Raw genomic sequence first — 15,442 nt, 5'->3', positions numbered from 1 at the left:
AGGGCATATCCAGTCTCTGCACATTCTTTGTGCTTTTGTTTGTTTACAATCCTTGAACAATGTAAAAACCTTTCCTAGCTCATCAGTTGTTACAAAACCCAGTGACTGTTGGCCATAGTTTGCTGATCCCTAGTGTAGATAATCACAGATATTATGAGATAATTTTGTGAAGTAGCATTTGGTTTGGAAATGTAGTCAGACTTCTTCTGAACACCTCCCCCCCTTTCCCATTCTTTTCTTTTTCAAGGCAGCCATTTATTCTCAGCCCGGGACCAGGCTAAATGTCACGGAAGAATTCAGGCCCAGGGTGTTTCGGGTAAACTCAGATTACTGCGACTTTGGTATACTTTTTGAGGGGCAACAAAAGCCAACCTGGGAGCAAATTAGTATTCCATATTTCCACATAAGGTAAAAATGTTCAATTACTGAGACAAAAATTTAAGTTTGATAAATTAGGTCAATCTTTTTTGAAAATACGAAAGTCCCTGCTGTACTATAGCACTATCAATCACCTATTTTTTTTTAATTTTTTGAAACCACCTGAAAGACTCACTTTGGAAAATACTGAAGAACACAAAAACGCCTTAAAATGAGTGCTTGGTGCTACTGGTTATAATGGTGCCAACAGCCAATGTTACAAGGTGTACACAAACAACCCACCAACTCTAATCTGTCATAAAACACTTTATAACTCCTATACCTAACTGAGAGTTTTCTCTGACACAAATTATACAACCTTGGAACTAAAGCCTTTATTTTGACATTTACTCTGCTTTCAAGTAAGTCCTAAAATTCAATGCAGTCTTTACCAAGCACTACTAAATTATCAAACAGGCTGCCCCACGGGCAAAGAAATTTTATCTCTGAACTTTCTCCTTTTCTTATACATTTTGGCTCTGGGTTTTTTATCTCCATCCTATTCACCCCAATCTTGGTAGAAGGTCCAAACCTGTCTTTTTTCTTCTCTGTTTCCTCCGGGTAGTGTTGCTCTAAGAAGCAGTCCTTTGTAGTGACAGATTGTCTCCGCGTGTTTCTCTCTTATCCTCCCCCTTTCTTGTTCCCCTCTCTTTTCTATTTTATCTTGCTGGTATTTCCTTCACAGACTATGCTAGGAACGGTGGGGAAACAAACAAGGCATTCCCTAATTTCACAGGATGTAATCTTACTAATGGACTGGAGTTTGTGCACACAAAAAGGCCAATTTGAGGTAAAAATGTCCGGCAGTATACTTTCATTGAGCATTTATTAGAGCACTGTTATTTTAGAAATATAAGGCCAAAGAAAAAAGACACAGAATTACATAGGATGGCCAGGAGGACAAACATTGGAAGACAGAAGACAGTTAGTTGTCAGTGGTCCAAGTGCTAAGAGTAATATCATCTTGCAATTAGCTTCAGAATAACTGGGGTGACGCAGGGAGGACAACTAGGTAGGCGTATAGATAAAACAAGACCTGTCGTGAGGTGAGTTACTGAACCTGGGTAATAGCGACCTGGGAGCTCATTACATCCCCCCTCTATATATATGCATTTCAATATACATTGATGTATTCAACACTTAGCCCTCTGCATCGATGAATTCAAACAACTGCGGATTTTTTAAAAAAATCTAAAAAAAAACCAAAATCCTAGAAAGTTCCAAAAAGTAAAACTCGAGTTTGCCATGTGCTGATGAACTAAACTGAATCCACACAAATGCAGGAATGTGCAGGCACACCCTGCAGTAGCCTACATGCAAATACGGTTATATGCAAATACTATACCATTTTATATAAGAAACTTGAGCATCTGAGAATTTGGGTATTGGAGGAGAGGAGGTCCAAGACCCAATACCCCACAACCGTATACATTTCAATATACATATTTCATTATTCATTGAAATTTCCATAATAAAAAAGTTTTAAAGTAATATCTATAGGAACAGAAAGAAAGGATAAGAGCATATAGGAGCTTAGAGAAAAAGTGTACTTAACTAGGGCTAATTAGATAACGGATATGGTTGAGGATGAAACGATTGATAAAAGGGATAAGGGAGTCAAACATATAGGAAAATAAGGACTAATCAATAAAGATGTTATGGTAATAGAACAGCCATCAGAAAAGAGAAGAAATGAAACATACACATGTAGGAAACACACCCTATACATTATATCAAATTCCAGATGGTTTAAAGATATTTAAAAGTAAGTAATTAAAGCATAAATGTACCGAAAGAAACCATGAAGAATCATTCTATTACCTCAAAGGTCTAAGAATGACATAAAACTCAGAAGCTATAAAAAGAAAAAAGTTAATAAATTTTACTACACAAAATGTTTTTATTTCCCCATAAAGATATACCTATGTACCCCTATGTTCATTGCAGCATTATTAACGATAGCCAAGACATGGGAACAACCGAAGTGTCCTTTGATAGATGATTGGATAAAGAAGATGTGGCGCTTACAAGTATATACAATGGAATATTATTCAGCCATAAGAAAAGATGAAATACTGCCATTTGCGACAACATGGATGGATCTTGAGATTATGACACTAAGCAAAGTAAGTCAGACAGATAATTTCAAGAACCATATGATTCCACTCATGTGGATATAAAACTGAAAGCAACAAACGAGCAAGACAAACAAACAAAAATTCAGACACAGACAACAGTTTAGTGGTTACTAGAGGGTAAAGGGGGAGGGGGAAGGTAGAAGAGGATACCTCTTATATGCAACATATAGATGATGTGCTATAGAATTATATATGTGAAACCTATATAACTTTATTAACCAATGTCACCCCAATAAATTTAATTTTATAAATAAATGTTTTTAAATCATGCATGACAAAAACTATCCTATGCAATGTCAAAGGAAAAAACCACCTAATAAAAAAGTTTAATTCACATAGCAAAGACAATCTCACTAAAATATAAAGAGTTCCTAAAAATCAATAAGAAAAAGTCCAACAATCCACAGACAAAAAAGGCAAAGAATATTAACAGGTAATTCACAAAAAAGGAACTACAAATAGCACTTAAACACAAAACGATTCTCAACCTCACCCATAAGAGAAATGCAGATTAAAACTACACTAAAGCTGGCACAAACCAAAAACATCTAATAACATAATCAGAGACAAGGCAGTGGCAAAACAGGCACTAACATGAAAAGAGTATAATTGGTAAAAACCTCCACAGATGGCACTCTGGCAATATCTACCAAAATTATAAATGCACATATTCTTTGATCCAACAATTCCACTTCTGCCTTTGTGTTAAAAATACACCTGCAGATATGCAACATAATATATGTAATATACTTGTGTTTGTATTAGCAAAAAGTTGAAAATAAGTTAAATGTCCATTAACAGGGAACCAGCTAAATTATGGTATATCCTACAGTGGAATGCTATGCGACCATAAAGAATAAATTATGTGGTATCTCTTTGAGACTGATGTGGTACAATCTATAAGATATACTATTAGTTTTTTTTAAAGTACAAAACAGTTTATAAAGTCAGTATGTTTAACATCATTTGTGTTTCAAAGGGAGAAAAAGAATAAAATTATGTAATTATTAGAGATGCATAAACTATAATTGACAATACTGGTCGCCGCAGGGAAGGGAAAATGGGTATTTGGGGCATAGAGTGGTATGGAGTTATATCTACACTGTATTCCCTTACATATGTTTTGAAAAATGTTCCACATGAATACATTGTCTATTTTTAAAAATAAAACTAAATTTACATTTTCAAAAAACAGATGGCAACCAGCCTTTCAGCACAGGTATCTGAGATAGGCATCACTCGAATCAGTGTGACGTAGCGGTAACTAGAGTCAATAATTCTGAAGTCTAGGGTGGTTCTATCACTCATTGCTGGGCAAATCACTTAACTCTCTCCGAGCCTGTTTCCCCATTCCAGAAAATGGAGGTATTTCCTGCATGCCTACCTTTGTAGGTTACTTTACGGATCAAATGAAATAATGGATATAAAAGCTCTCTGAAAAATTACAAAGGACTTTATAAAGTATTAACAGAAATAGAGATGTCAAGAAAGGGATGTGGTTATCAGGATAAGATGATGCATTGGCTTAGGCATTTCTAATTTGAAGCGAAGAGACACATTTAGAATTCATTTATCTAAATAGAGGTGATAGAATCACAAGAGTATAACAGATCCCCGAAGGACAAACATCCAATAAATAGAATTACAGAACTGCAGAATTGGAAAAGATCCTGAAGGTCATCTAAGCCTTTGCTACTCAGTATCACCTCGGAGCTTGTTGGAAATGCAGAATCTCAGGGCCCAGCACAGACCTACTCAATCAGAATCTAAATCTTAACAAGATCCCTAGGAAATTTGTATGTACATTTTAAGTTTAATAAGCACTAATCTAAGCCATTTTACTCATTTTGCATATACTAATATTGAGGTCCTAAGTAAAGGGACTTATCCACGTTCACACTGTGAATATGTAGCAAAGTCAAGATTTGGACCCAGGCTTGATCTCCTGGGATGTGTATATGCAAACATGTATACCATGTACTTGTTTCCCAGGTACCGTTTCAAAACCTTTGAGACATCTTTGCCTGGTGGATGTCCCATACCCCCACCCCCATTTCTTTTATTTTTTTCCCCTTCTTCCTCCTCTCCCCGCCGCCCCACCCCCACTCTGGTTCAAGCCGTTGTTTCTCAGTCTAGTTGTGTAGGACACAGCTCCCTGGCCCATGCTGGTATTACGAACCTTGCGGCCACCCCCGCCCTCCCATTGAGACAGTTGACCTCTGGCAGCTCACAGCTGCCCAGCTCCAGGCAGAGCCGTCGTTCACAATCTTAGCTGTAGAGGGCGCAGCTCACTGGCCTATGGGAAATCGAACCAGCGACCTCGGCGTGCTCCAACCACTTGAGCCACGGGGCCAGCCCCCCACCTCTACTTCTAATCAGCCATCCAGCCCATCAATTCTATTCTTCACAATATCTCTGGCATATTTCTTCTTTGCCACATCTTTCATTCATTGCCCTAAAGCTACCACTCTTTATACTATGAAAAACCAACTTCCTTCTCTTATGGATGTATAAACTTCCTCTTCTGCCAACAAGAGCTCAAGGCATTAAATGTTAACATACTGATTTCAGGCAGAATCTATGTTTGAAACCCACCAAGACTAGCAAACTATAACTTGGTAAATGTAACCCAAAATTTTTGTGTTTTCACTTCCATTACTTCTTCCCCATTACCTCCTTCTCTTTGCCCCAGGACTAACCCATGTTGCCTTTATCTAAGAAGGTCCTCCCTCCATAATCAAGCTCTAGGAAATACATCCAAAAGCCCTAAACTACTTTCCAGTACTATCTTCTATCCCAATCTGTCCTGATAGGCTCTCACCATCCACAAACATTCTCATATCTTCATAATCCCCTCCTCTACACTGTATCCTTACAAACCAAAGTATTTCAACATTTCTTGAGTACCCGTGGTATACCAGGAATTACACAATAAGACAGAAATCTAAATACCTCTGGGTATCTTTCCCAGAGGTTTATGTTTTATTGAACATAAATTCAATAAAATTAAAAGCCCTGGTGTCCGCCCCATTTCCACTTCTGCACCAAGAAGTTTTGCCTTGGGTCGGCCCGGTGGCTCAGGGGGTTGATGCTCCGTGCTCCTAACTCCAAAGGATGCCGGTTCAATTCCCACATGGGCCAGTGGGCTCTCAACCACAAGGTTGCCAGTTCAATTCCTCGAGTCCCGCAAGGGATGGTGGGCAGCAACCCCTGCAACTAAGACTGAACACAGCACCTTGAGCTGAGCTGCCGCTGAGCTCCCGGATGGCTCAGCTGGTTGGAGCGCGTCCTCTCAACCACAAGGTTGCCGGTTCGACTCCCACAAGGGATGGTGGGCTGTGCCCCCTGCAACTAGAAAACGGCAACTGGACCTGGAGCTGAGCTGCGCCCTCCACAACTAAGATTGAAAGGACAACAACTTAAAGCTGAACAGCACATTGAAAGGACAACAACTTGACTTGGAAAAAAGTCCTGGAAGTACGCACTGTTCCCCAATAGACTCTTGTTCCCCTTCCCCAATAAAAATATTAAAAAAAAAAAAAAGGAAAAAAAAAGAAGTTTTGCCTTGTTAAGAACATGTAATATGGGAAGACTTTTATAGATGCTCAGCCACAAGAGGAACAGATGGACAGACAGAATAAGCCACCCACAACAAGAACACTGCAACAGTCTGTATACAACACTCAGGTAAGCAGTTCTAGAGACTCCTTTGTACAAATTCAGTTCAATTAAATTAACCTGAAAAAACAAGGGGTGCTTCAGTTCAAAATCTGATCCGTATATGCAAACGTATTCCAATTATCCCAACACAGAGTCCCAGCTCTGCCAGTTCATCTGGGAGAAGCTGCTAAAAACACAAAGCAGCATGGCAAAAGATAAAATGATAGGAGTCGGAAATTCATTCATGTATAATTTTTAAAAGATACGTCTGTAATGGTGTGTGACCATGAGCCATGAATCTTGTCTGAAGGAAAATCTGGCAGCAAATGGTAATTCCAAAGTTGGAGTAAAATGAATACCTACAATTAAATAGACAAACACCTACCAAATCCTTCTTCATGACTCAGTTTCAGAAGCTCCACTTTGGAGACATCCTTTCTGACCAACCTGCCCCATCCACTACCCTGAAAACAAGGTAGTTTTAAAACAGCCAAGTTTGTATTATATCAAAAATGAGGCCAATATGTAATTAAGAAATTCTGCAATTCTAGTGTCCCCATGTAATAATAAGACTGATGTCTTTTGATAGAAGTATATGAATAGCAAAAGTAAAACAGTCACTCCAGAGCACCTGGACAACTGTTCTTTATTTTTACATTTATTTTAAATACCTTCCATGTAAAATAAACTCCATTAAGCTAATTAATGAAAACAAGCCTGAAAGACCTACTATATATACAATTCTACAACGGGACTAACTATCTCGTAATGAGTACAGTCCCATAAAACAGCCTAGACCTGTAATGAGCACCCCACACACTACCTTTCTACCTGCTTCATTCTATTTTCAGAATGAAAAATTAGAACGTCTTCTTCACATTGCTGCTTCTCATATATACCCAGATATTAACATTTTAGTGGATGAAAGCAGTCCCAATTTTTTCAATGACATTATTGTATTCATTCAGGTAGACAAAGTTAAAAACAGCTTCTTCATAATCCTAAATAACATTATTTTCATTTTGCATTTTAAAAAGGTTAGTTTTCTGGTATTATATATATATATATATATATATATATATATAAAAAGACTGGAATTGTTAAAAGAAATAATTCATATCCTCTGAAAGATGTAAGTCAATTGGAGGAAACAAGGCATTCAATTTCTAATCCTAGGCCTAATATAATTCAGAGAAGGTACTTTATAAATACCTGTTGAATAAATGGCTGACTCCATCAGTTTCTTCCACTTCTGGATTTAGCATTAGTTTTAACATAGGCTAACATGAACGCATGCATTACTTACAGGTCAGAGTTAAACCTTAGTCAAAAAAAATAAAGTCATGTTAAAGAACACCAAGTTTTTCCCAGGAAAGAAAAACTAGATCAGAAAAGTCTGATTTCTGATTTCCACTTTTACTTATTTGTATCTTCTCTTCCCTCCCCCCATCCCTACCCCCTCACCCCCAACCAGGAGTCTACTAACAAAAGCCAAAGGTAGCTGCCAGCTTCCTGGTTTTCCTCATTATCTTCAAACACTGTCTGACTGCATCTTTTAGGACATTGTAAAAACCATGGTAGGAAAAAGTGCCAGGTATTTAAATGGTCCAACCAACAAACCAGGACTGTAAGTTTTGGGTTCTAATGCTTAGCTTTAGGATGATCTGTCTCAGCCTCTTAACCAATAAATGCACTTCACTAGAGCTTTCAGTGCCTAATAACTTCAGTCGTAAAAGAGGTCTACAGCAATCAGCGTCAAATAGTGTGCAGAATTTAATCCCTGACATCAAAAAAGCCACCATCGTTACATGATTGCTGTTGCAGAGATTTAAAGAGGAAAAGGATCACTTCTTCTTGAGGGAAATATTCAAAAAAGGACCGGAATGGTAAGCACCCAAGGACAAGACAGGAAGACTGATCACTAAACTACAGAGGGACATTCCAAAGTTTCGCTTTAATGCACACCATAAAAGGGGAATGGGGTGGAGTCTGAGTTTCCTGCCTGTAAAGAGAAGTTTAAAATACAGCCTTCCTCCCATTTTAACTGTAGCCTAAAATCCCCAAGGCTGTGGGCAAAACGTGTCAAAGCACAGAGATAAGTTTAAGAAACAAGTTCTCAAAATACCCCGCCAAGCACAGTGGACCTGCTCGTGAGAGACGCGGGGTCTGGTCCGGTCTCTGCCTCTAGCGGGAACAGCAGGACAGTCGATTCAGATTTGTTAAATTCACCCTCTTTATTAACTCCTGGGGGCCGAATAAACATCAACCAAGGCTATGGCCAGGGGAATAGTCTCACCTGAGGGCTTCAGATTTTGTATCTATAACATTCTATTATTCAAAATTCATGTTTCCGTCTAAAAATTAAATGGAAAACAAGATTATGTAATAATAAACTAAGAAGGTATGCTATGAATTATGTTTTTTTAAAATTCCAATGTCAAGTTTTCCATTCTCCGTGTGCTCCTCTACCTAGATAATCTAAGGATGCAACTGCTAAAATACAAGGCATTAAAAAAATTTAACTCTGCCTGAGACATGGCTGGTGTCATTAAACCTAAAACAAAGTATAAAAGCTAAAATGTTTCAACTCCACCCTTATCATAAATCTGTCTTTAATTTTTCTAAACCACCACCTCCTTCTTAGCTGCACACATCTGAGTACATTAAAAATGATACATATTTCTTTTTCCCCCAGTTAGTAATATGTCTGACAGGTAAAAATACACAGATTCTCAAAGTACACATTTGGAAACTATGAAGACCTAGTTTTTTTTCATTTCACCATACACTTCAGGCCCAAGTTATTAGTTTCAGTTCTGCTCTTGCTCTATTTCCAGTCAGTTTCACTTCTGAATTTTCTGCCACAAAAAAACTGTGACCCTGTGGAGAAATTTTAAAGTAAACACTAAATAAGAACATAACTTTTCCTTTCAAAAGAAAATTAAACATTTTCACAATAGAAACAAAATAAACTCTTAAATTCCCAATGGCTTTTGTCACATAAAAAGAATGATTTTAGGATGCTGATGTTTTCTTTGAGTTTCTGAAGCTTCCTCATATAATTTTGTTTACAAGATCCAAAGCAGCTCAAAAATTGCCATCATTTTATTTTATAGATATACAACTATATTTTTTTTATTTGAGTCACAAGGAAGGGGGACTCAATAAATACTTGTGGAAGGACTAAATGTACATAGCATGATACTGTGTTACATGGCATATATGTTCCCAATAAGACACAGTTTCCTCTCTCTACCTTCAGTGGTCTTACCAACAAAACAGACCTTTGAAAACATAATAAAAAGATGATTAAATTAGATTGATAAAAGTAAGATATTTGATAAACATAAATACATAAGGAGAAAATATATATCATGTACAGCTAAATTAAGCTTTATAAAGCTTTTGTGCTTCTATCATTATTTTCTTCTATGTTTCAATTCCATTTCCTTCCTCTCTTTAGGCTGTCAAGTTCTTCAAAGGAAAGACCCATATACAAGGAAAATCAAAAAATAAAAACATACTGAATTGCTACTATGTAATCAGCACAGTGCTGTAAGAAATAAAATATAATCCTGTAATGGTTCCACACCTTGACATAACTTAAAACTGGTTTTTCACCAGACCCCTGCAAAGAGTAGGTACCTATGGCAACTGGGAATCAAAGATCTAATCTAGACTGTATCCCTGTGTTGGCACTGCGGGACTCTGAGAAAGTTACCTAAGAACTTAGATCCCCCATCTGTAAAAGGAAATGGTTACTGATGTAAATCTCCCCTGCAGAAGAATTCCAAATAATTTATGCAGATACTCTGCCCTCAAGGAGGGGAGCATAACTCCCCACTGCAGAGTGACTTCCTTCCAAAGAGGACAGTATGGAGGTGTGATCAGGAGAGAATAACCTTACACCAGAGAAACCTGACAAACACTACCTCAGCCAGGGATGATGCAAGTTACCACCAGTGATAAGTCATGTTAATGTATATACTTGATAGTGATAAAAATGGCACTTTACCTCTCTGGTCTTCGTCCCGAAAACCCATAACCCCAGTCTAATCATGAGAGAGGAAAAAAAAAACAAAAAAAAACAGACTAATTCCAATACAGGGGTATCCAATACAAAATACCTGACCAGTACTCAAAACTGTCAAGGTCATCCAAAACGAAAAAAGTGTGAGGAACTGTAACAGCCAAGAGGAGGCTAAGGAGATACAATAACTAAATACAACGGGGTCTTCAGGATGGGATCCTGGCACAGATAAAGGTCATTAGGCAGGTAAAAACTAAGGATCCAACAACAAATAAGTTGATAAACAAAATGTGGTATATACATATAATGAAGTATTACTATAAAAGGAATGAAATTCTGATACATGCTACAACATAGACGAACATTGAAAATTTTATGCTGAATGAAATAAACCAGACCCAAAGGGCAAATATTATGATTCCGCTTATATAAAGTACCTAGAATAAGCAAATTCAGAGACAGAAAACAGAACAAAATTTACCAGGGGCTGAAGGGAGAGAGGAGAATGGAGAGTTATTGTTTCATGGGTAGATTCTGTTTGAGATGATGAAAAATTCTTGAAATGGATAGTAGTGATGGTTGCTCAACATTGAGAATGTATTGAATGCAATTGAATTTGACAAAAGTAAGATATTTAATAAACTTAAGTAAGGGGAAAATATATACATTTGTACACTAAAAAATTATTAAAATGGCATATTTTATGTCACATATATTTTGTCACAATTTTTTTAAACTAAAGAAATCGGAATAAACTTTAACTAATAATAACGTACCAACATTGGTCCATTAGTCGTAAAAACTATCATACTAATGGAAGATGTTAAAAATTGAGTAAACTGGATATAGGGTATATGCGAACTTTCTGTACAATTTTTCTATAACTCTAAAATTGTTCTAAAAAATAAAGTCTATTACAAAATTCCACAATATATAAAAATATCAAATCATGCTGTATTCCTGAAAATAATATGTCAATTATATCTCAATTAAAAAGAAAAGAAAAGAAAGGAAAAGAAAAGAAAAGAAAAACACCTGGAGGGGAGAAGCAATTTCCCAAAGAAAGGGTGGAAGGGTGGAATAGTAAGTAACAGTTATCAGAATAAGTGCAGCAGGAATGATGGACAAACAAAATAATAATAATAATAATAACAACAACAAAGAAGCAATTCACTTCCAAAAACAAAAAAATTCAAGAAAGATAAAGGCTCATAGCACTAATATACGATACCTCCTTCCGAATAAAGGACAAGAAAAAATGCTTTTCAATCAATGCAAAACATAAGTAAGCAATCAGAAAAATTTATGCCAAGGATGTGAACAAGCAATTCACAAAACAAATTAAAATGCTACATAAATCTGTGTAAAGATACTAAACTCATAGGGTTGTAAGGATAAATGAGGCCACATACCTAGCATAGTGTTTGGTGTAGAAAAATAAAGCTATTAAAATATAACTAATAATTAAAGAAATGCTTGTTTAAATAACAAAAAATACATACGTGTATATGTTAGGTACATATATAATCTGTATACATAAAATCAGATTGGAAAACAGAAAATTTATGATGTCCAAAGATGACAGAAAGTGGAGATACAGATCCTGTCATAATTTGGTAAGACTGTAATAGGCGTGACCTCTTTGGGAAACACTTTGCCAAAGTTAAAAAATATGTGTATATAAAATATTTATTAAATACATAGGTGTATATATATATATACATATATATACACATATACATATATATATATATATACACATATATATAACTCCTTTGAGCTATTTCACTACTCAAAATTTATCCGACAGAAATTGTATATGGCTAGTTATTGCAACAACGTAATAGAGAAAAACTGGAAAGAGTCCAAAAATCTACCACTGGGGATTTAGATAAACATTACTAAACATTATGGAAAATGTGGTAGATGTATACCAAGGGTGCCAAAAAAAAGTACGTATACACATTTTAAGAGGTGTTATCTATGCTCAAACTGTAGTTCACGGTAATCGCAAGTGTCTGGATGCTGATGGCAACCACTTTGAGCAACTCTTGTAATTGCAGAAGTCAAACGTGACTTGCATTCACCTTTTGTTATTGGTATATATTATTACAATTAATGTTTTTCCTCTCTTAAAATGTATATGTATTATTTTGGCACCCTCTGTATATACTGACATGAATAACTAAGAAAAATAATATTAAATTGGAAAAATATTTCATTTTTTTTAAAAAAAGGGGTTAAACTGGGTTAGCATTATTTAACCTGAGCTCTTCTATTTATATTTCAAGGGAGCCAAACCTGCATGTAAAATTGTGTTTATGTATGTATGTATGTATGTAAGTACATTTTCTAAGGTTAAGAGTCTATAGCTTTTACCAAAACTTAAAGAAATATGTGACCCCCCCCCCCCCCCCCCCGGTCCCTCAAAGGGTCACTAAACAATCACTAAAAAGCCTCCCCGGCTCTGAGTAGCTGAGAAACATAGTTAGGTTACACTCAAGTAAGGAAGCCTTTGGGGAGAAAAGAAACGCTCTCAATTAAACTTTCAAGGAAATACTAAATGTCCCTACCATGAAAAACATTTTTATTTCAAGACTCTTCAATCTAAGGGTGTGAAGGAAGTTATTCTTCAGACGAGCCTATATTCACTAGGTAATTACAAACCTCAACCAAAAATTAGAGACCAAACACAGTCTTCCAAATGTGTTAAAAAAAAAAAAAAAATGTGTGACTAGTTCATGCTGAAATTTACAGTTAAAGGAAGATCACTCTGAAGCCAAAGGAGGCAAGGACTAAGTAGTAGTTCCATTTGACACAGTCAAGTAGTTCTCATGGACTAGTTAGTACTCATACATGTAAAGGTTCAGGAGTTATGCAGTCTTAACTAGAATGTGTGTGTGTGTGTGTGTGTGTGTGTGTGTGTGTGTGTGTGTGTGTGTATCTGTCTGTCTGTTTTAAGATAAGGAGATTAAAAATAAGACAAAAAAAGTTAGGTCTTACACACAGTTTTGTGGGCTTTCTTTGAGCAAAAACAAAGTCAGTCTATCTGGACGCAGATGAGGGGGCTCCAATACTTCTGGAACTGATCTGTGAATTAATATTTTAAACACTGCAGTCATTAGAATCAATGGGATTTAATGAAGACTGGAATAAATGAGTAGATAATAGCAGGCATACTTTCTATCTTAAAATAAAAATATACTTTAGAACAGTGGTTCTTAGCCAGGAGTAATTTTTCTCCTTAAGGGACATTTGGTAATATCTGAATACATTTTCCATTGTTCAGACTGGGCAGGTGCTGCTGGTATATTGTGGGTAGAGGCGAGGGACATAGCTAAGAAATCTTATAGTCCTATCTACCAACCCAAACGTCAACAGTGCCAAAGCTGAGAAACCCTGCCCCAGAAGTAGACTGGGGAACCACTGAAATCTATGCTTTGAGAAAAATCAACTTTATCATAGGAATCCTAAATAAACAGGGTCTGTTTATTTAGAAGTATTGACATTATCAAACAGCATGGGATCTATTAAAATGACACGATTTTTCAAACAATGTTATTTAAAAGGAAGTTAATTAATTGGATTTCCAATTTATCTAAACCTTTGAAATTTTTCAAAAGCCATATTCCAAAAAAAAGACAGTGAATTAATGCTAACAGAACTTTTATACACACACACACCGTATGACTCTCACAAACAACACTGAGCAAAGAAAAAAACTAGTCACAATCATACACTTTGCACGATTCCATTTATATACAGTTCAAGAATAGGAAAAACTGATCTCTTAACACAAGGGGGACTTCTGGGATGCTAACAATTTTGTATTTCTTAATCCACGTGGTAGTTATATAACTGTGTTCACTTTGTGACAATTCTTCAATCTGTGTACTAACAATCATTGCACCTTACTATATACAGATTACATTTTAACAAAAATGTTTTCTTTTTTAAAAATGTTGTAATACATATTTATACCTTAAAAAGCTGAGCATTGTGACCCAGAAAACTTCATTAATGTCAACTGCAAAAGTGAAAGTGTTATACTACAGGCTGCCTTCCAGGAATTCAAGAAGGATGACACCCCCAGAAAGCTGTGACTACTCAGCGCTCATACAGCATTCACTGTACTCTTAAACCACCATATATCCCTTGGCACAGATCCAAAAATTTGACAAAGGCTTACAAATGCAGTTGAATTTATTCCATGGACAGTTTGTTTGGATTACTTCCCCTCATGTTAAATTGTGAACTGTTATCAGAGAACAGTCTCTGAAACAAATGATGCTTTCTCTTCCCTAATCCCATATTTTCCCAAATCTCACCCAATCTAAACCCCCTCTAGGCCTTCGACTCCTTAGGATTTCTCCAGGTGGCTTCCGACAGTGTCTAACACTGCCTTTCCCACCCTCACCATTCACCTCATAAATATAATCCAAACCGTACTCCCCTCAAACTCCTACATTCTCCACACACTCGCTTCCTGCAGCACCACAAAACCAGGGCACACACTACCCAGTCTTTTAAATCCTCTTCTGCCACACACACAAAAAAAAACCCTTGCTTCTGTGAACAATTCAGCTCAATGGCCACACCTGTAGCTAGTAATCTCAACTCCCCTCTTCCCTTTAGCACTCCTCACACACTTTTCTGATTTCAAATCCACCCCATTTCCCCAGCTCTGCTTTCCTTGTTCTGAATCTTCCCTAAGTACTACTGCAAGGCTGGAAAGTTAGAGGAAGGGTATGAGGAAGGGTATGAAGGAGACTGCCCTGTCCTGTGCAAAGGTAGTGGCTCCAGTCTCCAGTCTCAAGCACGCAACCACGTGCATGGGCTACAGAGTCAGACTCTGGCTTCTGAAACCCAGCCCCACCAGTAACTAACTGCAAGGCTTTGGACGGGTGATTTTGGATCTTTAAGCCTCAGTTCCCTGAACTATAAAATGGGGCTAGTAAAAATAGTTATCACATAGGGTTGTGAGGATTAAATGAACTATCAGCCAGCCCTTGCGCACCTGACACAAAACCAACATGGTGAACTCTCAACAACTGACAGTTTTTCTTAGGTCCTCTTTTTGGAACAAGGAATAGAGAGAACGAAAGGTACCTTCTTAAAGTGTCTTGAATGCTAATGTTTCTGCAAAGTCTCCTCTTGGGAGACAGAAGTAGGACAAGGGATAGAAGGGAAGCAGCAC

At 36.9% G+C, this 15,442-nt stretch overlaps 1 protein-coding gene across 1 annotated transcript in view; it reads right to left on the bottom strand.

Moving 5' to 3' along the window:
- Positions 1-15,442, bottom strand: part of UVRAG (UV radiation resistance associated) — a 273,971-nt gene that overhangs the window by 257,438 nt on the left and 1,091 nt on the right. The window lies entirely within an intron of this gene.

This window comes from Rhinolophus ferrumequinum, chromosome 11, assembly GCF_004115265.2.
Source record: "Rhinolophus ferrumequinum isolate MPI-CBG mRhiFer1 chromosome 11, mRhiFer1_v1.p, whole genome shotgun sequence".
NCBI classification, from domain to species: Eukaryota; Metazoa; Chordata; class Mammalia; order Chiroptera; family Rhinolophidae; genus Rhinolophus; species Rhinolophus ferrumequinum.
Note: the sequence above shows the minus strand (reverse complement) of the source record. Positions and strands in the feature narration are given on the sequence as shown.